Source organism: Macrobrachium rosenbergii, chromosome 55 (genome assembly GCF_040412425.1).
Source record: "Macrobrachium rosenbergii isolate ZJJX-2024 chromosome 55, ASM4041242v1, whole genome shotgun sequence".
In the NCBI taxonomy this organism is placed as follows: Eukaryota; Metazoa; Arthropoda; class Malacostraca; order Decapoda; family Palaemonidae; genus Macrobrachium; species Macrobrachium rosenbergii.
In genome coordinates, this window is record NC_089795.1 from 54,080,287 (window position 1) to 54,106,923 (window position 26,637).

Genomic DNA, 26,637 nt, shown 5'->3' on the forward strand with positions numbered 1-26,637 from the left:
CTGTAAAAGAAAACTATTGTGCCGGCTTTGTCTGTCCGCCTGCACTTTATCCTGTCCGCACATTTTTCTCTCCGCACTTTTTCTGTCCGCCCTTAGATCTTAAAAACTACTGAGGCTAGAGGGCTGCAAATTAGTATGTTGATCATCCACCCTCCAATCATCAAACATACCAAATTGCAGCCCTCTGGTCTCATATTGTATTTAAGGATAAAGTTAGCCAGGCTCGTGTTTCTGGCAATGATATAGGATAGGCCACATCGGGCAGTGATTAAAGTTTCATAGGCCGCGGCTCATACAGCATTATAACGAGACCACCGAAAGACAGATCTGTTTTCGATGACCTTGATTAGACGCTGTAGCGGCTGTACAGAAAACTCGATTGCCCCGAAGAAACTTCGGCGCATTTTTTACTTGTTTCGTTTTCTGATTAGTGTGGATCTCTTTTTTGATTAAGTCTCCTTTGATGCTTGCTCTCTCATGTCTTGATTAGCGCTCGCCTTTGATTCTTTGGGTTCAGTTGAAATTAGTTTGATTTCTTTGATCTTTTTAATTGCATTTGTTAACTTTGTGTTCTTTGTTGAAACATTACTCTGAGACTGACGTATAAAGGGGAAATTTATCAAAAAACAAGAATGGCACCATGTTTTTTTTAATAGTACTAGCATATTGAAGATTTTATAAAAGATTTACTCAGCAACAACTACATAATCATAATAATAATAATAATAATAATAATAATAATAATAATAATAATAATAATAATAATAATAATAATAATAATAATAATACTGATGTAAATAATAAGAGAAACACTACGGTACTTCAAAACATCTTTACATGCTGTATTTCCATGTCTCTTCCTTTTATGTATGTTAGAGGATACGACGAGAGATATAAGCCTGCAGGTGATGGCATCATTTCTGTTATTTTTGGACCCTAAGCAGCCTCCAGCTGTCATAAAGATTAATTGCCGCAGCTAAGACTGCGAAATTTTTCCTTGTCGTTGTTGTTGTTATTGTCTCTCGGAGGTTTATTTTGTGATTAGGGAGTTGTCAGGAGGGAATTTTTTGTTTCATGTGCATACATCCTCCCGTAGGGGGTTAGTGCCATCAGTTCACCTCATGCGGTGCACTGTAGGCATTACTAAAGGTTCTCTGCAGCTTGCCTTCGGCCCCTAGCTACAATCCCGTTCGTTCCTTTTACTGTACCTTCTTTCATATACTCTCTCGTCCATCTTACTTTCCACCCTCTCCTAACAATTGATTCACAGTGCAACTGCAAGGTTTTCCTCCTGTTACACCTTTAAACTTTTACTGTCAATTTCCGTTTCAGTGCTGAATGACCTCGTTGGTCCCAGTGCTTGGCCTTTGGCCTAAATTCTATATTCAATTCAATTCATGTGCATATCTTTTTTTTATGCATTCTCCAATTAATTTTACTTTGCGTTGTAACCCCTCCAAACAGCACCCATTTTCATATTCAATATTTCATACTTGTTTTGTGTACTCACTTAAGACTTGTATTATCAAGCAGCTCCTTTTAAGACGGGGCCATTAACCACCCACCCCCGCCTCCTCCGCCTCGCTCATTTTCCTGTAACTATTGCTGTTAAAGATGTCAGAGTGGGACCGTCGGTCTGGAGAAGGTCAGCGAAGATAGACTGCACCTTCAGGGTCTTGATCCATGGCAACAGAGGACGAAGAAAGGGTGAAAAAGGGTCAAGAAATGGAAGCCGGGAGCCGAGTGGAAGATGAGAGAATAGGAGGGGCAAAGACCGGAGAGAGCCCAGAGGCCCTACAGGGGAAGTGACAGGAGAAGAATAATAACTCTAATAATTGAGAGCGATAGAGAATGATGGACTTTCCAGTAACGTAATTGTGCGTTGCCTTTGGTGCTATGAATAGAAGTGATTTGCTCCAGAGAGTAAGAGAGAGAGGGGAGGGGTTCTGGACGGGGGGAGCGATGGATTTGTTTTTGTGGCTGTCATGAGTTGAGCACTAGATTATTTACCAAGTGCTTTAATATGGTTATGATAATATAACTTCTAAATATTTCTCTGCAGAAGATAATGTTTAGGATTTAGAAATGGTGTCTTTATATGTTGTGGGGTTTCGTGAGAAAAAAGACATCCATTTAATGTTAAGCATTTATTAAATGTGTTTGTTTGCAACATCTTTTGTTTGGTGGAAGTGGCACCCATGGTTATTTAATGTGATGTTACTGGATATTTTTACAGCCCAACGGCAAATGCAAGCTTAGAAATCAGAATACGTAAAAGTACCTTTTGGTCCTAAGTTCAGAATATTTTTCCAGTTTGTGCTATGCAAATTCGTGGAACTTAAATTAAAAAAAGTATCAAATTAGAAAGAGAAAATTTTATGTTTGTCTTCCCATCTGATGATGAATTAAAAAACAACCAGAATTCCATGTATTCATTGCATCACTAAACGCTCTGATTGTTTCAAGCCACTAATGGTATAGAATTTTCGAATTTCACTTGCTTTTTCGTTTCATTCCAGTTTCCAAAGATTTAATCCCATTCCTCAAAGTTAGAATGATTTTCTTTTCTATATATTTTTCCACACCCAGAAACCCTCACTTTGAACACACTTTTGAAAAACTAATTTCTTACCAGTGATTACCTGTGACCATAGGTGACTAACGCTTTCTTGTGTAAGAAAGTATTGTAAATTGACTTATTCTGTACATTTATTTATTCCCGGTCTACTCCAGGCATCTCTGCTAATAAAGATGTACTAATCTACACATACCTTAAAAAAAATGACAGTAATTTAAGAAGGTCGAAACGTAAGCCCCGACCGTTTATCGTCCAGCACCTCGAACGCAGGTACCTTCATTCTGTATAATTAAATGAGGGCCAGAGATGAGAGCAGAAGGCTCCCCCGGGTTGGACAACGGTAAGCCCAAACGTAGAGTAATAACAATAAAACTGTCTTGAAAATGTTAGGAAATATGAACAAATAAAATTCTTAGTTTAATATTATTAACGACGTATTATCTCTCTCATTTTCAAATTACAGAAAGTATAGCCGTGTATAGATTGACCTAAATGTACGATGGTTCGGAAATCCAGTTTATATTGTTTTGTATTACTTCATCATTATGTATTGGTATTATTGCATCCTTCACGATCATTTTATTTGTTCCTGTAGCTTTGTCCTTCACCATAATGTTATTTGTTCCTTGAGTTTTATCCTCCACGACAATGTCCTGTGTTCCCGTAGCGTTAAAGATTACGTCTCAGGAGAAGTCGCTCCTCCCTCCTTTTCCCACTTTCATCTTGACTCGGTTCCTTTACCCTTGGATATTCGAAAGTTAGTGAAGTTGGTTCACATCTCCATGGCGTGATTTCTAGCAAGAAATGAGGGAAGGTGAAGGAGAAAAGCGAGACGAAGTCGGAAAAGGAAGAAGGCAATTCCTCACAAGAATGAAAAGTTGGAACGACAGGTAGTAGCAAGTTATACGAGATAAGAATAAAATTAACAGTGAGGAGAAAGTGCTGCATTCAGAGAGAGAGAGAGAGAGAGAGAGAGAGAGAGAGAGAGAGAGAGAGAGAGAGAGGGAATGTATATTACAGAGGGCATTTTCTTTTGTATTCTTTTGTATATTACAGAGGGCATTTTCTTTCCTAAGAGCCCTAATTACACCTAATCACATAAAAGCTCATTATCCTAGATGTCAGAAGTCAGATAAGGTTTCATGACGCTACAACTCTAACTTCGTTAGTAGGTCTGGCAAATATAGCATTTAGAAAGCCATTTAGCTTAGTAACTATACGCATTATACCGGTGATCCTTTCATTATTCTGTTTTTCGTCTCTGTTCATGCACTCACTCTTACATTCTCTTCACTTTCTTTCAGCTAATACATGGCTCAGTGCTGTGCCGATCCTCCGATTCGCTGGTATTATCTTTTATCTGTTATTGCCCTACGTCTCCCAGTAAACAAATAACGCTGGTTTTAATAGCCCTGACTCTGTATGTATTCCTGTGTTTGAGAGGAACTTAATATCTAGATATGTAATGATGGGAAGCTGTCAGTTTGATTTGAATTAAATTCCGAACATGGAGGCAGAATAGAAAGAGCCAATGTAGAGTTGGGTTGTAGCCAAGCTGGCAGATTTCCATACTTTTTTTGAAAAGATTTATTTTATTTGAACTCGAAATTTGTAGACTTCTGTTTTCAGCGTCGAATTTCCAAATGATTAATTGGAGGTTGAACTAAAGGTTTACGTATTTGTCTAGTAAAAAAGGAAAAATGCTAATAACAAATTGAGGCTTGCTGGAACTCTGCCTAGATTGGCGGAATTTGGTAAGAGCGGCAACTGGTCACAAACAGTCAGAAGAAGCTACGAGGGAAATCAAGTGTCACGAGATGAGACTTTCTGATCTAGTTAAGGGCGTGTAATTTCATGTCAGTTCAGCTATGCGTTAGTGAACTGATTGGAGTATCTGTTCCATTATCTGCGCTGCGTCATCTCGTGTGCCACATTCAGTTGACGTATATTACGTCAGCTGGTGACCATTAAACGAATTTTCTCATATCTTTGACAGTACCATGGTCTTCCCTATTCTTGATTTGAAGTTCATGGAAGAATGTTCAAATAAACTTTCCTTCAGTTATTCACCTATTAGCTTATATTTATTTTAATTTATCCATCTATTTTAGTTTGTTGTGGATGAAATGTATGTTATTAATTTGGTATATGCCCTGTTTATATGCATTTTATTTTCTATTCATTTATTGTTCCTTGCTCTGTTGTCCTTTATTCTAACACAGCAATTCTGGTTTTTTGGAAGCTTGATGTGCAAAGTCATTGCCTTTCCAAAGGCCTCTTTAAGAAGAGTTTATGGACAATTAAGATAATATCGATAATGATGATAAACAGCTTTATAACAATAAAATTTATATAAGAATTGATCACTATATACATTGTTATATTTTATCAAACCATGTATATATATTGAGGCCTGTTTGTATCTTGAAATGAAAGAGCAAAACTTCTTGTAAAGATAAAAAATATATATTTTCATGTTGTTTCTGCCCTGTTATTTCCAGGAATAACTACGTGTAATAAAACCTCATAAGAAACCTTATAGCACTTGGTGTAAGTGGTTTATATTATAAGTAAATAAAATTCAAATGATATCATAATGTCAACTTAAGTGTTAGCAATATAGTCTCCCATAGAAGGGAGGTACATTTCTCTCTCTCTCTCTCTCTCTCTCTCTCTCTCTCTCTCTCTCTCTCTCTCTCTCTCTCTCTCTCTCTCTCTCTCTCTGTTGCCAACTGAGACTACTCCCCTTGACTTCGAGCAAGGCTTCCAGGAAGTCACAGGCCCTATTGTGAGGCACAGGACTCTGGAGAGGAGACTGTAGCATTGGCGTTGCTGTCTTTCTCATGGATGGAGCAAATAGCAGATGCCTCTGTGGAGGTGAGGCAGGCAGAGTTTTTTCAATAGAAATAGCTTTGGCAAAGGTGAACACATTGATCTCTGAACCAACATGTTGCCTGGTGGCTAGCTGGTGAGAGAAGCTCCTCCCCCTCCCTGTTACCCTATAGTTTATGGAATTTTTGGGATGAGTTTATAAATCTGTCACCATTCTGTTTATATTCGTAATTTGACTGGCGAAAATTGTCATCGGATAAGAAAGGAAAGGTAGCATAAATTGTTGCAGTAGTAAAATATTAGTTTAGTAGTTTCCTTGGATGACTGTTAAAGACAGAAGCAGGAAAGTAGTTATTATGAAAGAATTTATGTGGGAAAGTTTTTTCCTGGTGAATAAGAGGCCAATTAGACTTCAAGGAGACGACTCTGTATAGCAAGGTTTACATGGAGTTCATAAAAAAAAAAGAGGTTAAGATTGGAACCTAGGCCTGTAAAGGTCTTTTTCCAAAAAATAGCAGTGCTAAATTCAATATGTCTTTGACACTAACACATCCCCCCTAAAAAAAAACTGAATTTTGTTCTTTGTCCATAGTGAAATGAATATTAAAATGAAAAAAAGTGGCAAAATCTAAAAAAAAAAACTATCGGCATGACGTTTGTGTCTAAATAAAATGGAAGTGTCGCCAATAAACCTGGAATGAAATTACCCCTTCAGCATGCATATGCGTGGGTCAGTTGGTAGTTCACGTGCTCATGTGTTGATTAGTTCTATCATATTCATGCTGAAGAGGTAATTCGAATGAAGTGCTGCCAATTAATTCAGTGGTAGGTCGGGAAGTTGGGTAAAATTTGCTGGTATGTTAGGCGGCAACCTGCTTAGGGAAACCTTAGGTAAACCTCAGGTACATAGATGCTTAGGTTCCAACTTCTTTTATGAAGTGTGCTGGTCAATCGGTAGCGCCCTGTCCTTTCACTTGACAGACTGGGCTTCGATCCCAATGTGAGTCAGAAATTTATTTACATTTATATACATACATATATATATATATATATAATATATATATATATATATATATATATATATATATATATATAAATTTATATTTGCGTATTTTGCGTAATTGTAAGATATACGATGACAGATAGCTTCAAAATTTTCATTCTGTGACACGAGTAAAAAAATATGTTAACGTCAGTAATATATACAAAAATATGACCCTTTTTCTGCATTTTCCCATAAATATTGTTGAATAGAGTATCTTTTCCATTTAGAAATATAATAGACACTGATGAAGGGGGCTGTCTGGATATCTAATGCGGATAGTGAATGCTGCCATTAGACGTAACCACTGCACATAAGACTCTCTAAGAGGCCAATTAGATCTGTACAGTTCCCGTGAAACCAATAAACGACCATAACATGCGGAACCCCCCCCCCACATTTCCCCTCCTCTCTCTCTCTCTCTCTCTCTCTCTCTCTCTCGTTATGATGTATAGAAGAACAGATATCGTTTTACTGTAAAAAAGAACGAGAGTATTAGTAATAGTTACACATATACAGTATATATATATATATATATATATATATATATATATATATATATATATATATATATATATATATATATATACATATATACATATATATGAAGACAAAAAGGCCATAAAACACTATTTGAACATTGCAACCATATATTTCAAGCACTTCTTCTGTGCCCTTATTCGTTGGTAAAACATTTTACCAATGAGCAGGAGCACAGAAGGAAGTGCTCGAAATATGTGGTTGCAACGTTCGAATAGTGTTTTATGGCTTTTATCTTCATATTATACTGATGATGTATTACAGTATATATATAATATATATATATATATATATATATATATATATATATATATATATATATATATATATATTTATATTATATTATATATATACATACATATATATATATAATGTGTGTGTGTGTTTGTGTGTGTGTGTGTGTGTATTATTGGATGTGCTTGGGTGGGCATGCAAAATGATACAGTGAGTAATAATTGATGCCTGTAGGTGGGTAGACTCTTGATGAACTGTGTAAGAAGAATATGGTTATGCTGGCAAATGATATTCAGGAGTACTAAATCTTAGTATGGATTGCAACAGAGGAGAAGTGGTTGAATGTTATTAGTATCTGGGAGTAGTTGTAATGGATGATGGTAGTTTGAGAGAGGAGGCAAAACTTTACATATTCATTTTTCAATATACATGCTTTACCTTTAGCGCCGGTGGCTACAGGTGTAAGATTTCTGGTTGTCAACTAGTCACTTGCAATGATGGTTCTAGTCCCGTTGCCCTCTCAGCTCGCTCAGAAATCGAATCCAGTAACTTTCGCTGGCGAGGCAAACATATGTATGTATATACATAGTATATAATATATATGTATATATATGTGTGTGTATATTTATATATGTATACTTGCCTCACCAGCGAAAGTTTGTATGTTCGATTTCTGAGCGAGCTGAAATGGCATGGGACGAGCAGCATCACCCCAAATGACTTGTTGAGAACCGGAAGTCTTACTACACCTTCTGTAGCCACCCACGCTAGGGGTGAAACATGTATTTTGAAACGCGAATATGAAAATCGAGGTTTAATCACAGTCTGCTGTGAATATCAAGGTTTCCCTCTAATGAATTCTGCAAAGGCGATTAAGTAAAACACGACCTGAAAGTTGATATCGTTAATTAAAACCAGGCGGATTCTGCTGGCGAGGAAATTCTGCTTCAAAAATGCTTGCTTTCCTGTCTAGTCAGGATGCGTCTTTAACACGGTCTCTCGGACTTGAGGTATTGGACGAATTCAAAATCACGTTTCTCATCTCTTACTACATTTGTTGCAAAAGTGGTGTCATAACAAACAGGTTTGTTCTCTGTGACATATGCCATGATATGTAGATCTAAAAAAAGATACAAAAAATAATTCGGTAATTAATTTAGAATGTGTTAAGATTATCTAATTATGCAGATTTGGACTTTATTCCTTTAATTTTGTTATAGAAAGAACTCGGATTATTATACCGCACGAAATAGGTGTCTCCAGCCGTCCGCCAGACGGCAACAAAGCGCAGGCGCACCGACGATGGAATAGGCGGTGGAAAGGTCTATTTCAAATAAAAGCACGTCAATGTCGTTCGTTAATTAATGAACTCGGGTAGACGACAGTCAAGGTTGTCTTTATGGTGCCTCCGACGGCTATGGAAGTGTGTTTTGAATTGCATATCAGTTAAGCTTTGACTCTGATATGTGAACTAAAGGTTTCTCTTCCTCTCGCTCCCCTGCTCGTATGCAGCAGATGCGGGCGAAGTAAAGTGTAAAGAGAATGTCGCCATGTGAGTAGGAAATATTTTAGCTTGTTATTTTGAAGATAAAAAAAGATTCTCGTTGTATCCGCTTGCACAAAGAATGAAAATTCCGTCTGAAAAGGCTGATCTATTAATTGGTGGAATATAGGATATGCTACAACTTCTGTACAGATCACAATTTCTGCCATAAAAATGACATGTAAAGGAAATACTCATTCTCAGAACTCGAACTGAATCAGTGATGAAAATAGATCAAAGTCTCTGAAGAGTATTGCGGAGGGAAACGCCTCGGAAAGAATGACATGATCCTCGTCGATGTATTGGCACCGTTTCTGATTGCTGTCTGCCAACCCTTTATCAAGTGATGAGTGCAGCAGAGTTAGCACTGGCTGCCGCGAGCGCCTACCTCTTGCCCTTTTTCGCCACCTTGTTCTATGTGTGGGCAGAATGGAAGATGTAAGTGTTTAGTTTTCTGTAAAATAAAACTATTGTGCCGGTTTTGTCTGTCCGTCCGTCCGCCCTCAGATCTTAAAAACTACTGAGGCTGGAGGGCTGCAAATTGGTATGTTGATCATCCACCCTCCAGTCATCAAACATACCAAATTGCAGCCCTCTAGCAGTAGTTTTTAATCTATTTAAGGATAAAGTTACCCATAATCGTACATCTGTCACCGCTATAGGTACCAACAACACAGGCCACCACAGGACCGTGGCTGAGTTTCATGGACCGCGGCTAAGAGTTTAATGGGCCGTGGCTTAGGCCACCACCGGACCGTGGCTGGTTTCGTGGGCCGTGGCTGAAAGTTTCGTACAGCATTATACACTGTACAGAAAACTCGATTGCTCCGAAGAAACTTTGTCGCATTTTTTACTTGTTTCTTTATTGTAAGAGATGTGGCAGTAATACATCATTCCCACATCAACCGTGAGAAAGGGGCTGATGAGCTACGGCAGCATAGCCTGCATACATGACAAATGAAGAAAGATCGGTAAGAAGTTGTTCTAAACAACTCAAAACATTTTGGAAAATTGCCACGAATATTTCACCTCCCGTGGCTTAATGAGAAAGATGGCAATTCCTTCTCACTAACTAGTTCCTTGAAGCTGGACGCATTTCTGGGGACAAGGCTCTTGACATCGTATTATGGGTTCAGAAAATATTTGTTTTGCTCTGTGAAGGCAAGAGTGGAAAATCCTGAACACAACCGAGGATTTCAGTCTAGTCACGAAGAAATGGGTAATGACGAGGAATTTCGTCTTCCCTCAGTCTTTTACACACATTGTTGCATAACTTGCTTCACATTTGCTGAAATTTACTTCTTCTCTTCTGCCATACGTAGTCACATCATTTGCGCCGGCTGCCCGTTTTCCGTTGCACTGTCTGAACTGCTGGGAAACAGGGGTATGGAGCCTGACTGAGAATACGTCTATATTTAGTTTCATTCTCTGTTGTTAGCTTGCCTTAGTTGCTCAGATTCATGCTTTTCTTGTAAAATGTTTCTAGTATTATTGTGTTATTATCAGCAGCCATGACTTAAGATTTTTACAGTGATTAATTTTATATATATATATATATATATATATATATATATATATATATATATATATATATATATATATATATATATATTAGAGAGAGAGAGAGAGAGAGAGAGAGAGGGAATGTGTACTTAAAAGTTACTTTTCCTTGCAGTGTTTGAGAGGAAAAATTCCCTAGAAACTGGACATGAAAGAAACGTTAGAATGCCGGTATTAAAAACAAAACCTGAATGCTTCTCTTTGTTGTTATGTGAAGAAAGGGACCAAAAAGGGGAGGAAACAGTCCTTTAAGATAGGGACGGTGTTAAGCGAGGCTATAGCGGGGAGAAGGATTGATTTGTTGCGGGTATTGTTAAGACGTCAAAATTCCCTCAAAATTTTGAGGTTTCCATTAAATCAAGTTTCCATGATACCTTCGCAACTAAGAACAGAAATGCGATGCATCATAATTTACACTTCGATATTTGCAGTTCACAGGGTTGAATATAGATTTTACTTTCCGTGTCCTTTAGGTAATAGTTCTTAATGTTTTTTCGCTAGTGACGTGGACGTTATAACTTAACAGATATTGGAATAGTAAGGGCAAATGGTTCCATCTTGTTGCGTTTTTAAGAGGAATCAAAGAAGCAACATGACAGCATGGGAGCAGCTAGTTATCTCCGAAATGGAGTGATTGAGGAAAGATGTTTATAGATTTTTTTTAAAGTCTGCCAGTGGGAGATTTTTGTAATTATGTGCCTTTCCACTTTGGCCACGTCAATATACTGGTGGTAAAGGTATTATTTTGGTCAGTGAGAATAAGACCTGACCATCAAGAGTCGAGACTGAACAATTCAGTTTTATTTAACTAAGCATTTTTTAATCACCCTTTTATATAAAAGAAAATGTCTGACTTTTTAATACTGTTGTGGCCGTACAGGAAGACAGATGCAATATGTGGGCCAAACTTGCATAGGCAGCTAGCCACTGTAATATTATTACTGTTCTGATACTTATTGATGGGAATGGGTTATTCTGGTGACACTGTTTTCGTCAGGAACACAATAGAAATGGTAAAGCTCTACGGGAGAATTTACCACACTGCCTTAAGAAGATAGACAGAAAAGGATTAGGTCTTTCTGGATCACTCAAAGTATATAACGTTCGTGGCGTTCGGAGAAGTTTTCCCTAGTCTTGGACATAATGAATCCAGGAGGCAAACGAGATGATTTGGTACAGTCATTAGTTTACATAATCAACATCGTCAAAAAATGACGTTTTGATAAATAATAAACCACACAAGTCATCCTTATTTTAATGCCTCAAATAAATTTGGGATACCTTGTTTTTCTTTCTCTTCGTTGATCAGATTGACAAGGAAAAAATTATTCTGGTAGCAAATAGTGTCGTTGGCTTTCAATCTACCAGCTGTAATTGTATTTCTTCGTTTGCATGCGTGTTTTTATTTGAAAGATGACACTCAGATAAACAGAGAGAGATAGATAGATAATATCAGGTAAGAAAGGACAAAGAAAGAAATGAAAGCACAAGAGCATGTCAGTTGGAGATAGCGCAGACGAATGGTATTGGATAGTACATAGTAACATCCCAAACAACAAAATTCCTGACGTTTTACAAAAAGAGTAGCACCCATTTATTTAGGCGGCACAGTCACTAAGTTAATAGTGAAAGACCACTATTGATATAACTTAATGTAAGAGTCTTCATAAATGAAATGATACAGAATTTGCTTGTAATCAGTGACATATTTGTAACTATGTAATAAAGGAATAATGCATTTTATCAACCAAGTTAATTGCACTGGCAATAAAAACTATAAGAATTTTAGTTTGTAGTACAACTTTGCTTGTTAAGGTTAGAAAAAGAGTGAATAACAAATGCAAGTCAGTTACAAAAATTGAAAGTTCATCATCTGTTTGCTTTGGGGTTAAAGGAATCATTAGACAAGTTTGTTGTCTCTTTGATTGGGCAGAGTCTGGAGGTGCTCTCCTTGGCCTCAACTCCATTTCACAACTAATTACTTTTCGGGTTGTTTTAGCAAAGGGCATGTTGCTGGCATAAGCCAGTTAATCTGAAACACGTCCGACATGTTCTTGCATCTAAACTTTATACATTATACTACTAGACAAAGTATTTGGCCAATAACTTCTGAAGCACCTTTATTCTTAAAACAATAACTCTTATCCAAATAAAAACCTCTCTAAGAAGAGCTAACTTGTTGAGTATGATAAAGGTACATAGTATAAAAAAATTTTTAGTTATTAGGACATGAAAAATATTTATATGATTTAAAGCAGTATTTAACCTCTTAATACTACTTCACTTTATTCTAATGCTGTGCTTTGAATATTTTGAATTTTTACCTTTTCCCATACTAAGGTGGTACTTTAGTATGAGATTATGGTAACGTATGTCGACATAAACGCTACATGATAAATAAAAGCCGCAATTAAAATTTAAACTCCTATTGTAATCTTTTGCTCATTGTTGATGTGTATGTGTAAGAATTTTGTCACTGTGTGCAGCCCATGCTCCGCTGCCATGCCTCAGTTTAACTACCAAGGTCAGTAGCCATCATAGAGCACCCTCTCTGCCATGTGGTCATAAGCCTTCAAGATCACCTGAACTATGTGGTGTGGGTTGCCACCAGCAACACGTGTTCCATTTCTTTTGCTCTTTTGGGGGATGGTAGCCCTGTATGGCCCCACACTTTGCTGCCGCACCTCAGTTTAGCCCTCCAAGGTCGGCCGGCATCACAGAGCACCCTCGCTATCACATGCTCGTGAGCCACTGACGCCACCTGAGCCATGTGGTCTAGGTTACCCGAGCATTCTTACTGTAAGTACTTTTCTGCCTGCATTCCATATCAAAAGCGGATCAGATAAATAAAAGTTGTAGGCTACTCTATAAGCAAGATCCCGTTCTCATAAAGCCAGCTTAACCGTAGCTAACCAACCGACAATAAATCAGAGAGCTCCAGGCATCCTGTATATGAACTGAGCATGACAACCATTCGGATGTAGAATCACAAGACTTAGGTTTCCAAAAGGATATAACGCGTCATGTGATTTCCGTATCGTATATCTTGTTATTTGGTCAATTGTGCTTGACTTCCTTCCTTCCTTGCGCCAATTTCCATCACATCCTCTTCTGTGATGAGTGGGGAGCATAAAACGATGTTATCTTAGCTATTGTTGACCTTCGTTGAGCGACAAAGTTTTCACCAACTTCCTAACTTCTGCATGGTTGTTAACTATGCCGTTTTTGTTTTGCCAAGGACAACACTTCTAACTTTTGTTGACACATTTCTCTGCATCTACATATTCATATTTCATGGCCAGAAATTGGAAGTTGCTTAGCAAGTTACATATAATTCGCTTTTAAAGCTTCCTTTTCTGTTTGGGGCATGAATTATATAATCGCTTGACATTTCCTGGTAAAAGGGAAGTGAAGGTCTTCGAATATTTTGCTAAAGCCATAAAAAGGAAGTGTGCTCCATCGTGGGAGATCTCAAGGGGAGAGAAAATTCCCTCCATTCTGGATAAGATTTCTGAGAGTTGTTGCGACAAGTGATCACTCTTCTCAAATATTTAAACAGGACTTGGCAACCCATTAATGATGTAACTTACATCATTATACAAACTTGCGGGCAAACAGCATTTGTATTAATTTTTAAACCCGTCGAGGACATTATTTCGGGTTTCGCTACTGCCACAAGCATATCCATAATAACATTTCGTTTCATTAATAGCAAAACCATGACACCAATGACGAAAGGGCCTTTAGTGCCCTCGGCAAAGTAAGAGAAGTATTGAATCATTGGAGTTTGATATCCTGAAAAGCAACGCTTGCGTATGAAAAGTTAAGCATCCTTCACTGGTATGAAACCCTAGCCGTGTGCCAGTGTGTCAATATCGAATAATTTTTTTTTTATCGTCCATACAAAGTTTGAATACGGTGCCATGACTAACGCACGCAAAAACTGAAAACATTCGTTGAAGTGGATTCTGGTTTATTATCTGAAGCGTATGAAAAATGAATAAGTTCTTTTTATCGTTTTTAGTTTTCGTGGGCATGATAGAATCAAATATGAATATTTGATCGTTAAAACCTGCTATGATGGATGTGTGTGTGTGTGTGGTGTGTATATATATATATATATATATATATATATATATATATATATATATATATATATATATATATATATGATTTGTAATAGTCCTTTAACTTCTCGATTCTTCACGCTATTTGCATACGCTTGTCACTTCAAAGCCTTAGATCCGAATGCAAGATATATGAAGCAATTCTGATGTTCGGTAGCAGGATTCAAACCCGCATCCAGAGTATCAGATCGAGGTCACATTGCCGACCTGATCACGAGAAGGATAAAAGCCTGTTGCCTCTCAAACGTACAAATACCTGTCGAATTCAGGTACATTTATTAGAGCTGGAATAGACCCATCCTGACCATTGTAGCCAAGTGTGCAATCGTTTTTATTGCCTTCTTTACTGCAATGTATACATAGAATCTACTGGGCACTTATTACCAGATACGTACCTGGTAAAAAGTAACCAGTAGATTCTTTATAATTATATATATATAATATATATATGTATACATATATTTATATATATAATATGTATATGTATAGATAGATAGATAGATAGACAAATGAGCAAGGGGCTGGTATGCCTGAATGCAGACATCAGGCAGGGAGGCAGGCAAGAATATTCTTAAATGGTTTTTCAGTTACATATTTATTTCCAACGTTTCATAATCGTTGATTACATCATCAGGGGCTCTAGGATTAAATAAACTGTAATAAAAATTAACAAATAAAAATTACAAAAAACACACAAAGGCAAAGTCAGAACACAGAAAGAAGAAAATCAGCTTAAAAGGGAAATTTTACATATAGGACACTGAGGATCAAGCATAACGCTGGGAAATAACCTTAAATTAATAAAACATAAAAAACACTCAATATAATAAAAAAATGTTAAACTATTAAAGGCTGGAATCACAATGAAAATATATTTAAGGGTATGTAATTAACCTGTCAGTATGACACAGAGAAAATTTTGTGTATGAAATTAAACAAAACAACAAAAACACGATTATGACAGATGCAAAGATACAGCTTATTTCTGAGTGTTCATCTGGGGACAAGTTGTTTTATCATTAAAGACTTGATTATTGGTAGTTCTAGTTGGCTCGAAGTTCATCCAATTACAAATTACAAAGAAAAATTTTGTTTTCAAGGATGTTTTACAAACTTCTGTATGATTTCTAATATGAGAGTGTTCGGGGTTGGAGAATTTTTCCCCGTTATGAAAATTAACCCCCAATGAGATTCTATGCTTACTTATAGAAGTCTGCGAGTGGATCCAACATAAATCCCTAAATTACACTTGGGGCACGAATACTTATAAAGCACTCCAGTGGACATCATAACACAAGCCGATCTTTAAGGTTAAAAGGTAGAGCCAGTCTTCAGGAGGTTAACAAGATCAAAATTAATTTGACAGCAGCAAAATGTCGTTGAATACTGTTGGTATATTTTGTTCTAAAATGGATTCCATGACAGTAAGGAAACTTGGCCTAAAAGTACAGTTTGTGTACCATGGAGGTATTATATAGTTTAAAAAACCTCTTGTTTAGTATTTTATTGAGGGTATTAAAAACTAACACTGAAGGAAAACAATTTTGTTTAAAATATTCTAAAAGAAGGTAACTTCATTATGAATAGCTTTCCAACTAGAGGGCAAAGGTCTTGTCCACTTACTGGACATGGAAAAAGAGGACGCCAACTGAGAGGGCATTCAAGCATGAGTTCTACCAGGAGTAGGTAGGTCTGAGCAGCGAGCACGTATCCATACCATCAACCTGCTTATATAATATAACTTATTATTAAAAATAAAAGCTGTGCCTAGCACAGCTAGTTCCAACAAAGTTTTAAAATGTGAACAAGTAAAATGATTGAAAACTGAATTGGGTTGAGTAAAACACTTGCAGTACTTTAAATAGTTTATATCGTCTTACCCACAGGGACATCTGTAAAAGCGACTCGACGCCAGACTTGTCATAAAGATGTCAGGGTCCTGAACCAAGATCATATTTTTAAATTGGCAAGAACTGTTAATAGCATAATGATTCCTGGTTAAAGGTTCAAGGAGAGAAACAAGATACTTAGCAAGTTTGTAGTTTGGAGTATTAAAATATTTAAGAATAAGGCGTAAAGGAACGTTGGGCTTATGTATCTTGGGTAATCCATATAAAACAACTTAAGAACACCCTGTGGAAAATTGTAGCTGATACGCTTCATCATTGATAATATTTTCATTTTTTAAAGTCCTTAGAAATCTATTGAAACTGTCCTCGAATTTAAATATGTTGGAATGCTTAGGAGTACCGGTCTCAGTAAATTTAGAATGACCAATTAGATGAACATTCATCTTATTAATATACTCTAGTTGGTCGAGAATCCCTGTACCCTTACCTTTGTAAGACCTAGTAATAAGGTCATCACCCTCCGACAGCTTCTTCAAAATTTCTTAGTCTTTCTTCTTATAAAAGGGGGGCCCACTGTGTACGAAGCTTCCCGAAAGTGATTTTAGATAGTTCAGATTATTCGGTATGGAGTTCGCTGAGATTGGTATCAAAAGGTCAGGACTGAAGTCGATGGAAGATAGCCTCAAGGGGCAAGAAGACCTGATATAACTGGGTCTATGGCTGGGAAGGTAAAATTCCAAGTCGAAGGAAAATAAGAATTCTTCCCTTTTAGATGAAACATACTTTGGGAAATAAAACACGTTGGTACGTTCTTTGCAGAATTTGAGAACAGTAATATCAAGACATCTGAATTGTTGGTGGTGTCTGTGATGAAATCTTCAATGGATTTGTTATAGAGTTACTTAAAAATAATACAGTCGATCAGGAATTGGGAAATAGGACATCAGTACTTAGATCCTCGATAACGCTACTGGTTCTGTCAGTCACCTTTAGTTTACTAACAATTTCCATATATAACGAGAGTTTTGTGGTGTCCAAGTAAAACTGAGTGTGATACAAGGACGACTTATATAGCTGAAAAACTTATCATGATGATGTCACCTTGCTTTTAGAATGTTTTCAACACAATTGTTTTTCTTCAAAGGTAGTTTTTAATAACATCAATAAAATGCCAAACAAGATTATTTTTTATTGACTGTAATACTCCCACGATACCCGAACTGTATTTTAATGCTAAACAAAATTGACCAACATGATTAAAAAGCATTTTGCTGCTTTGAACGTTAAACTTGTTCATGTTAACCCCCTGAAGATTGATTCTGTTTTAAATTTAAGGATCAGCCTTGTGCTATGATGTCCTTTGGAGTGGTTAATAAGTATTCATGCCCCAAGCATAACTCGGAGATTTATGTTGGAGCCACTCGGACACTTCTAAAATTATGCATAGATTCTCATGGGGGGGGGGTTAAGTTTTTGTACTGGGAAAAAATTTCCAACCCCGAACACTCCGGTATTAGAAATAGTACAATCGTTTTTTAAACAGCTTTTGGAAACAAAAAATTTCTGCCTAATACTTGAGTCTTTAATGATAAAACAACTTACTCCTAGGTTGTATACTCAGACTTAGGCTGTTCCATTGTACCTGTCAAAATAATAATGTTTTTATTGTTTTGTTTTTATTTCGTAAGCCTCATTTCTCTATCTGAGTCATACTGACAGGTTGACTCCATACATTAAATATTTTTTATTGTTTTAAATTTGTAAATATTTTGTGTGTTTTTATGTGTTCTATTAGTTTTAAGTTATTTCTCAGTGTTTTGCCTGCTCCTCAGTGTCCTTTGAGTAAAATTTCCCTTTTAGGTCGATTTTCACTTTTTTATATTCTGACTAATTGTATTTTTTTGGTGATTTTTATTTATCAAATTTTTTTTTTCATTTTACTTTTTATTCTAGGACTCCTGATGATGTGATCATGGATTTTGAACATTGGGGATAAATATGCAATGGAAAAGCCATTCAAGAGTATTCCTGGCCCCCCTCCCTCTCTGATGTATATATATATATATATATATATATATATATATATATATATATATATATATGTGTGTGTGTGTGTGTGCGTGCGTGTGCGTGCGTGTGCGTGCGTGTGCGTGTGCGTGCGCGCGTGTGTGTTTACGTACATTCGTCATCTTAGAACGTCCACAATGAAGTTCAATTTTAATTCCAGTTTTTTAAAAATAATTCGGATGCTCCATCCTTGATCAAATATGGGAAAAAGTTCTTTACTAATTGATTTCAGCCGTGTCAGTCTGTACCTGATCAACCCAAATTATTAATGCATGCCCCTGTTCCTTTTATTCATTCCAACTCATTTAAACCATTGCTACAGAAGGTAATTCAGCATACTTTTTCATCATTGAATATTAAAAGAATATCTTAAAGCCCCGAAACGCCGGGTTCATTATCCTCTCGCAAAGATAAACTTCCCGCGTTGATACGATCTCTGGGGATCTATTGCTTTACTTATCCGAAATGTAAAGTTGGGAAAATTGCAGGATTGCTCAAGTGAATATAGGTCTCATCTGGGAGTCAGTCGCCCTGCGAGATATTCTTTAAAAACAAAAGAGTTTGCTAGTGTACGAAACCATAGCCATAAATGTAAAACTTCGTTTTCATAAAAGGATTTTCATATCGTTGCTCAAGCACCCAGTGACCACTCTCTCTTCATTTTGGAATCATTAACTAATGAACAGTTGCGCCTTCATTATTACAGTCAAACTTCTTCCACAGCTTTTAGTTTTCTGTAAAAGAAAAGTCATGTTAACCCCCGTCTGTCCGTCCGCCCTCAGATTTTATTTAAAAACTACTGAGGCTAGAGGGCTGCAAATTGGTGCGTTGATCATCAACCCTCCAATCATCAAACATACCAGATTGCAGCCCTCTAGCCTCAGTAGTTTTTATTTTATTTAAGTTTAAAGTTAGCCATAATTGTGCATCTGGCAACGATATAGGACATCCCACAACCGGGCCGTGGATAAAGTTTCATGGGCCGCGGTTCATACAGCATTATACCGAGACCACCGAAAGATAGAACTATTTTCGGTGGACCCGATTATAAGATGTAAAGAAAACTCGATTGCGCCGAAGAAACTTCTGCGCATTTTTTACTGTTTATTTCGCATAATCAGCGTCGTACCTTCAAAACGGGGAATATCACTCAATTTTTGGCTCCAACAGAGTTAGGTACCGGTTTAAGTTTTTTTAACTTCTTATTTTGTTTTAATTAAAAGTATTTAATCTGTTTTAATGACTTTAACTTTTATAAATAATGCTGAGTTTGTTATTAATTTGTATATTTTGTATCATTTTGCAAGCTTAAAGATGAGACTATATATATATACACACACACACATATATATATATATATATATATATATATATATATGTGTGTGTGTGTGTGTATGTATATATGTATATGAATATCTATATTTATATACAAATGTTTATATATAATATATATTTTATGAATGTATGTATATATAGGCTATGTATGTATGTATATGTATTATCTTCTTCTTCTTCTTTTAACGTGCTTTTTTCCCATTTTGTATATATATATATATATATATATATATATATATATATATATATATATATATATATATATATATATATATATGCTGTCAGCTTTCTTTGGCGAGACCGGAAGACGCAGTAAGCAAAACATCCAGATTTTGCTAGATTTCTTCCCTGCATTTTGCAAGTCGCGTCTCGTAAGTTGACAGTTAGACAGGTTACTGTCTTTCTTCTCTTTTCAGACTGGCCCCCTTTTCTTCTCCCGGTAACCATCTGTCTGCTTGCTTTAGAAAAGGTTCATGGTTAAATATTTTTGGAAAATTTTCTATTTAGTGCTTCGTAGGAACTGAAGGGTTATATTTCACTTTTCTTGTGACTTTGTTGTGGTTTTTTAGTCTGAGTTTTTTAATTTTCTGTAAAAGATAACTATTGCGCCGGCTTTGTCTGTCCTTTATTCTGTCTGCACTTTTTTCTGTCCGCCCTCAGATCTTAAAAACTATAGAGGCTAGAGGGCTGCAAATTGGTATTTGATCAGCTACCCTCCAGTTATCAAACATCCAAATGGCAGCCCTCTAGTCTTAGTAGTTTTCATTTTATTTAAGGTTAAAGTTAGCCACAATCGTGCATCTGGCAACGATAAAGGATATGCCACCACCGGGCCGTGGTTAAAGTTTCATGAGCCGCGGTTCATACAGTATTATACCGAGTCCACCGAAAGATAGAGCTATTTACGGTGGCCTTAATTATACGCTGTAGCGGTTGTACAGAAAACTCGATTGCGTCGAAGAAACTTAGCGCATTTTTTATTTATTTATTTTTTTTGTTTGAAAGTGTGTTTTTCTCCAACGGTTTGGTATGTTGGTGATTTCTATCTTTAGCACTAATGAGTGCGGTCGCCCTTCCCCCTTTAACTCCTGTCGGATGTGGGTTCGTAGCCTCAAACGGTTTTGTATGTTTGTCCGTACTGTCTCTGTAGTGTAAATATTGTAATATTAGTCCTTCGTCAGTGGCTTGGAAATAAAGGACCTACGCCCAGTCTCTTATTATTTCACGTGTATTGATGTGATATATGCATATACGGTATATGTGTATATATATATATATATATATATATATATATATATATATACACACACATATATAATATATATATATATATATATATATATACACTGTATATATATATTATATGTGTGTGTAATGGGAAAGAACATCAAATGAGCCAAACTTTGGAAAAGAACATATTATTTTTAGTATCTTCATCTGGTTTGATAGTGAAACGCAAAGCTCATCTACCACGCTTGCTTTGTTTATAAAACATTTTTCTTCTTCCTACATACCATTACATTTACTTAATTTGATGTTTATTTCCGTTAAAAAGACATAGCCTGTGTATTTTCAAGTTGATACAGTATTAGTGTTCTTCGGAAAAAAAAAATTTGCTTTAATGGAGCCCAGTAAAACTGAGGGAAGATCACATTGAAAATACACACAGAGTAAACTTACTAGTTGCTTAACTTAAGTGATTGAATGAGTGATTGACAGGTAAAAGATCGGATTTTGTACCTACATTGGAGGGTTGAAAGTGAAACTGGGGTGGACGGTACCGAAGAGTTGTGCGAGGTTATTACAGTTAATGGCTGGTTGACAGTGAAATCAGGCTTAAAATACTTCATCTCGAGTTCACGCGATACTTCATCTTATTAAACGTGGCGTCATTTCCTGAAAAGCGTTTCCTTGGAATTTAATCGATAGGCATAGTATTTTGTTTAGAAAATACTTGAAAGACGTAAAAATATATATATTTTTTTAAAGCGTGGCGTATGACATAAATTTTCAAATGCGTAATACACCGGGGAGGCTTGGGTGATTAACTCTTACTTCCGCATGTAACGACCTCTTTCACCGTTAAAACCTCTCTCGTGTCCCTCTTCTCACACTGAGATGGTAATGACTCCATTAACGCGGCTTCTGGTTCCGTCGTCTTTTACGCTTCATCTGAAGATGGTTCATCATCTCCGCTAACTTAGGCCTTCTCAGCGCTTTGAAATTTAAGCGGAAAAACATTGCACAGACACTGACTTTACTTTTACTGGATTTAGAGGAGAAGCATCATTATGTGCACGTTCTAAGAAATGTTCTTCAAAACGAAAAGACAGGGATAGTTTTGCAACATGAGTTCCCGTTGGTTGTGCAAGGCCCGCCCCCACCCCCACCCCCAGTAAAAGTGACAGCCGGTGTCCGAGTCGAGTTAGGTGATCATGTGGAATATGGAATTATGATTCAACCTTATTTGAGTATTTTAACCTTGAATGATTCCGAGTTTATTAGGCGACTGTATTTTTGAAATAATGTTATTTATATGATGTCTCTTCAGTTCCACTTGCCGTCCTATTCATTGAAATCATAATTGCAAGAGTTCGTTTCCGTTTCTTTTCAAAACGGAGTAACTATCAGCTCTAGGCTAAAAAATAGTAGAGTAAAGGTCTAAACTGTTTTGCATCTGATAATATACAGGATGAATCACAACTATGGGATGAAAGGATGCTTCACATGGTTTCATTTTAGTTCGACGTATTCCCGATTAAAGAGAGCATCTGCAAAGCTGAGAAAGAAGTTGAATCAGAGATTTTTTTTACATTTAATTTTTGGTAAGATATGAAAGTCTTCAATTTCTTGTGAATTAGATTTATGAATCAAGTACACATATCGGCTTTCCTTTTCCTTTCTCGCAACGAACGGGGATCAAGCAAGCGTCATGTCTGGCATTTCATTTTCTTTGTTTTCCTTTTCGTCATTGTTTCATTGCCTTCTGAGATCTGGAAACCAGGGGATGAGATGCAATGTCAGTATAGATGTCTAATAACAAGAAGACTAACTACAACGATGATCTTGCTCATAAAGCCAGCAAAAAAGCGGGGCAACAAAGCAACCATTATAAAGATAACAGTGGTGATACTTGTGTAAGTGAACGCTACGATAATGGCTGTTTCAACAATCGCGTTAGTTGCAGCAACGACATCAAGGGCAGCGATGGTAATAGTTGTAAAATATGATAACAATCATGGCGATGTCGATAAGTGGTGGCTATTGTAAGTGGCCATGTTGATTCCGACAACAGAGAATTAATTAGTCTGTGTAACTCCACGGTAACAGTATTTGTGTCATTTCGTACTAAAGGTGTAAAATTGTAGTTACAGTTCTTGCGTTAATAAAGTTCATTATTTGTGTGTAGAGAGAGAGAGAGAGAGAGAGAGAGAGAGAGAGAGAGAGAGAGAGATGATTAAATCCGAGTAAGTAAAAATGGGTGAGTGTTCTGAAGAGGAGATTCTCTCTCTCTCTCTCTCTCTCTCTCTCTCTCTCTCTCTCTCTCTCTCTCTCATTTGCTTTTCCGAAATCCTTACCTTGCTTACTTGAACATGGTCTTTAATGAAAATTTGCTTTTGTGTTATCTAGCGTTCGTTGAATGGCCGAGTTTTCCGACATTTGGTAAATTGGATCAGAGATAGAAAGGAAAAAAAAAAAAACAAAAACAGAAGCAGAAAACCTTGGGAAAAAACGAGGTCACAAGTTAGGGTAGTAAATTGACTTTGAGAAGTTTATTCGAAGTCCATTGCTTCCGTTGGCTTGGTGTGACGTCATGTGCGATTCATGGTGTCCTTGCCACACTTCGACTGACTTTTGATCGTTCATTCATTCGGAGTTTCCTTCAGCAATCAGGTGGGGGCTCGGGCATCCTGCAGGAAGTCTTTTTTTGCCTGCCCTTTGAAAACAGGAAGGTTGTGGGAAGTTACGTTGAAGGAAATCCGGTTGCAACGAGACATGTCAGGGGAAGGGAAACCCCCGATGAGTGAAGGGAGCCATTCCCATATCAAAAACTGAAGTAGCTGCAGGTCTCGAGAACTGTGTAGCCGCTTCTGAGGCAGTGTCTCAGCTGAGACCGAGTCTTAAAATATGACGTGATTTGGGTCCGTGATATTTTCTTACGCATTAAGCATTGAAGTTAAAACCCTTATATTATTCTTCTTCGGCGCTGCTCGATGATACATTTCCTGCTCTAGATTTTTGAGGTTTGGAAATGTTTTTACAGATCCTTAGCTCGAATTACAAGGATGAAGATGTGATGTAAGTCGCGTATCTCGTAACTGCAAGATTTGCAGTATTGTTTCGAAAGTATTTGATTTAACTGAAAAGCGACAACTGTCAAGTTAGGATGGACATGCGAGTGCGCTATGATAGGCGACAGACTGAGATATGAACAAATAGAATATAAATGAAACTTGGTTTTATACGAAATATTCTACTGACTATATTACGTTTTTGTTAAAAACTGTAATTTAAAGAGTTGAGAACGTTTACATTATTACCTGTTTCCACAATTTTGATATCTTGAAAACATGACTAAAATATAGCAATATTTGCAGTGAAGAATATTTAAAAAATTAGAAGTAAAAACTTGAGTTTCGTTGTGTGATTGTGTATGTGTATGTGTGTGTGTGTTGGGGGTAGAGAGGTGGGTGAGTGCGTGTGAGCGTGTGAGTGTTTGTGATTGTGTGTAAGAGAGGAGAGAGAGAGAGAGAGAGATGCAATGATCTTTCAGTTGTACGGCGTCAGCACCGGCAAAAGCACAAACTGTTGATATATTTTAAAATGTGACTTACGTATTTAATCAGAATAGGTTTAGGATGTCTATATAGTTAGTCTAAGCAAATAAACTAGTTCACACGTCCATACTGAATACTGAATTTTAACGCAAAATATCTGTCAGAGGGTTTGTTAAACCTGTTTTTTTTTTTCCTTTTTTTTTTTTTAAAGCCTTTAATGCTCACTCACTAAGAACCCGTGGAACGGGCTGGAAAACCTAGAAAGATATTTTATCTATTTTCCTTCTCCCATGGGATATAATTTGCAATAATTTTAGTTTCATATATAATGTGAATCTAACGTTTGTTTATAGTTCTTTGTGTCAACCGTTACAGATTGCAGCAGGCTTGATTCTCGTTGATATTCCATGATTATCTTCTCTATTCCTTTAGGTATTTGGCTGCTCACAGACACCATCATCTTCCTTGGCAGTTGCTATCGTGGGAGCAGCCGTGCGTTCTGAAGGTGACATGAGTGTCCCAGTATAAGTGTTTTCCTCCCGGATGAGCACGAACAGAAGTGTTTTTTTTTTTTTTTTTCCTTCTTTTTTTACGCCTGAATATCATACCACTAGGTGTTCTGGACTGTAGAAATTTAAAATAGGCTTTACAAGTCCTTGGAAAATGAGTGGAGGTTACACGTCAGATGTTTCTCTGGAAATTTGCATACGGAAGTCTGTTATTCAGTTATGGGCGTTGGCCACCAAGTGTGCCACATACAGTAGTTAGGTTTTGCTGTCTTTATTCGTCTTATGTTTCTAGTTTCAGTTTTACGTAGCTCGATATTGTGCGTTCATCTATATGCTGCGTACCTGAAATTGTCCTGAAATTTTATAAGTGTACAGATTTTCATGTATATTTTTCCGTGTTGATATATCTATTCGTGATAGATTTGAGATTAACTTGTTTATCATACGCCGCTGTTCATATTCTTAAGGGATGGGAGGCCTTTATGTTCAGTGTTTTGTTTTGTACCATTGATGTTGATTTCTTGCAGCGTATGGCCTTATAAACTCAAAGCATACCGTAGGTCAAGCTGTTTGTTCTAGGGTTAAAAAGTTCTGTTTGGCTACAACAAACAAAAAATAATAAGCACAAATAGCATCTCACTCAACATGAAGAGACTTTCTGTTGTTCGTAGGTTACATAAACTTTGCCCAGTCAAGAGTCCCGTTTTTATAACGTGGAAAGCAGACCTATAAAGAAAAGATAGTCGAATATTGTAAAAGTCGATTATTTGAAGGTCAGCTTGAAGTCAGGCATTAAGATTTTGACTGAAAATAAAAGAATAACATAAATTTGCGACAATGCTGAAGTTTATGTATTATCGGTAACATACCTCTTCTCCCTCTATTTTTATTATCAGAGTCACTCCCTGTTCTCTCCATTTTGATGAAATTTGGCAGCAACATAACTTTGGGGTTGCTTATGGTTTTACTCGAATATTTTTACCATTACTGATTTGTCTTCAGAACACTGAAGAGATGATTTTAGGTGAAACTAAAATGGCACCTCATATACTAACTAGAATGTTATCCAGAATATGGAATGAGGATTGGCAATTGGAAGTCATAGCAAAGGTATCAAAGACAGTTGGCCCGACTGAATGTCGTAACTATAGCCATAAACTTGGGGCCAGAGGCAGGAGAATCTTTAGTCGCATCCATAATTTAAGTGAGCATAAAAAACACTCGAACTCTCAAGGACACCTCTAGCATATTCTGCTACCAGTAACACTATTATGAGGTGACTCTCATATGTCCTCCAACTCGAAGGGAGGGCACCAACATGATGGAGGTGGCACAAGTTTTGCCAAACCCAATTGATGAGACAGTGCGCGTTACACGGAGGCAATCATTCCCACCCCAGTCATATTGATGAGCAAACCGGACAGACTGCCGAGAAGCCAGTCACCAAATATCAGCCCACCCTTGTAATCAATGGGCCAGTTGCAAGAGAGAGTCCCATCCTTGAGGTATCAGTATAACTAGTATATTGATACTTCTCAAGTTCGAACATTATCGTGTGGTTAACAGACCACTACCGCTGCCACTATTCGCTTCGCAAATAAACTTTAATACTTTCAAAAATATCCCGTCTTGATGACGAAGA

The 26,637-nt window shown here is 36.9% G+C and overlaps 1 protein-coding gene across 10 annotated transcripts in view; it reads left to right on the forward strand.

Annotated features, from left to right (window-relative positions):
* Window positions 1-26,637, forward strand: part of LOC136835277 (cAMP-dependent protein kinase inhibitor alpha-like) — a 252,667-nt gene that overhangs the window by 162,772 nt on the left and 63,258 nt on the right. The gene's annotated exons all lie outside the window — the stretch shown is intronic.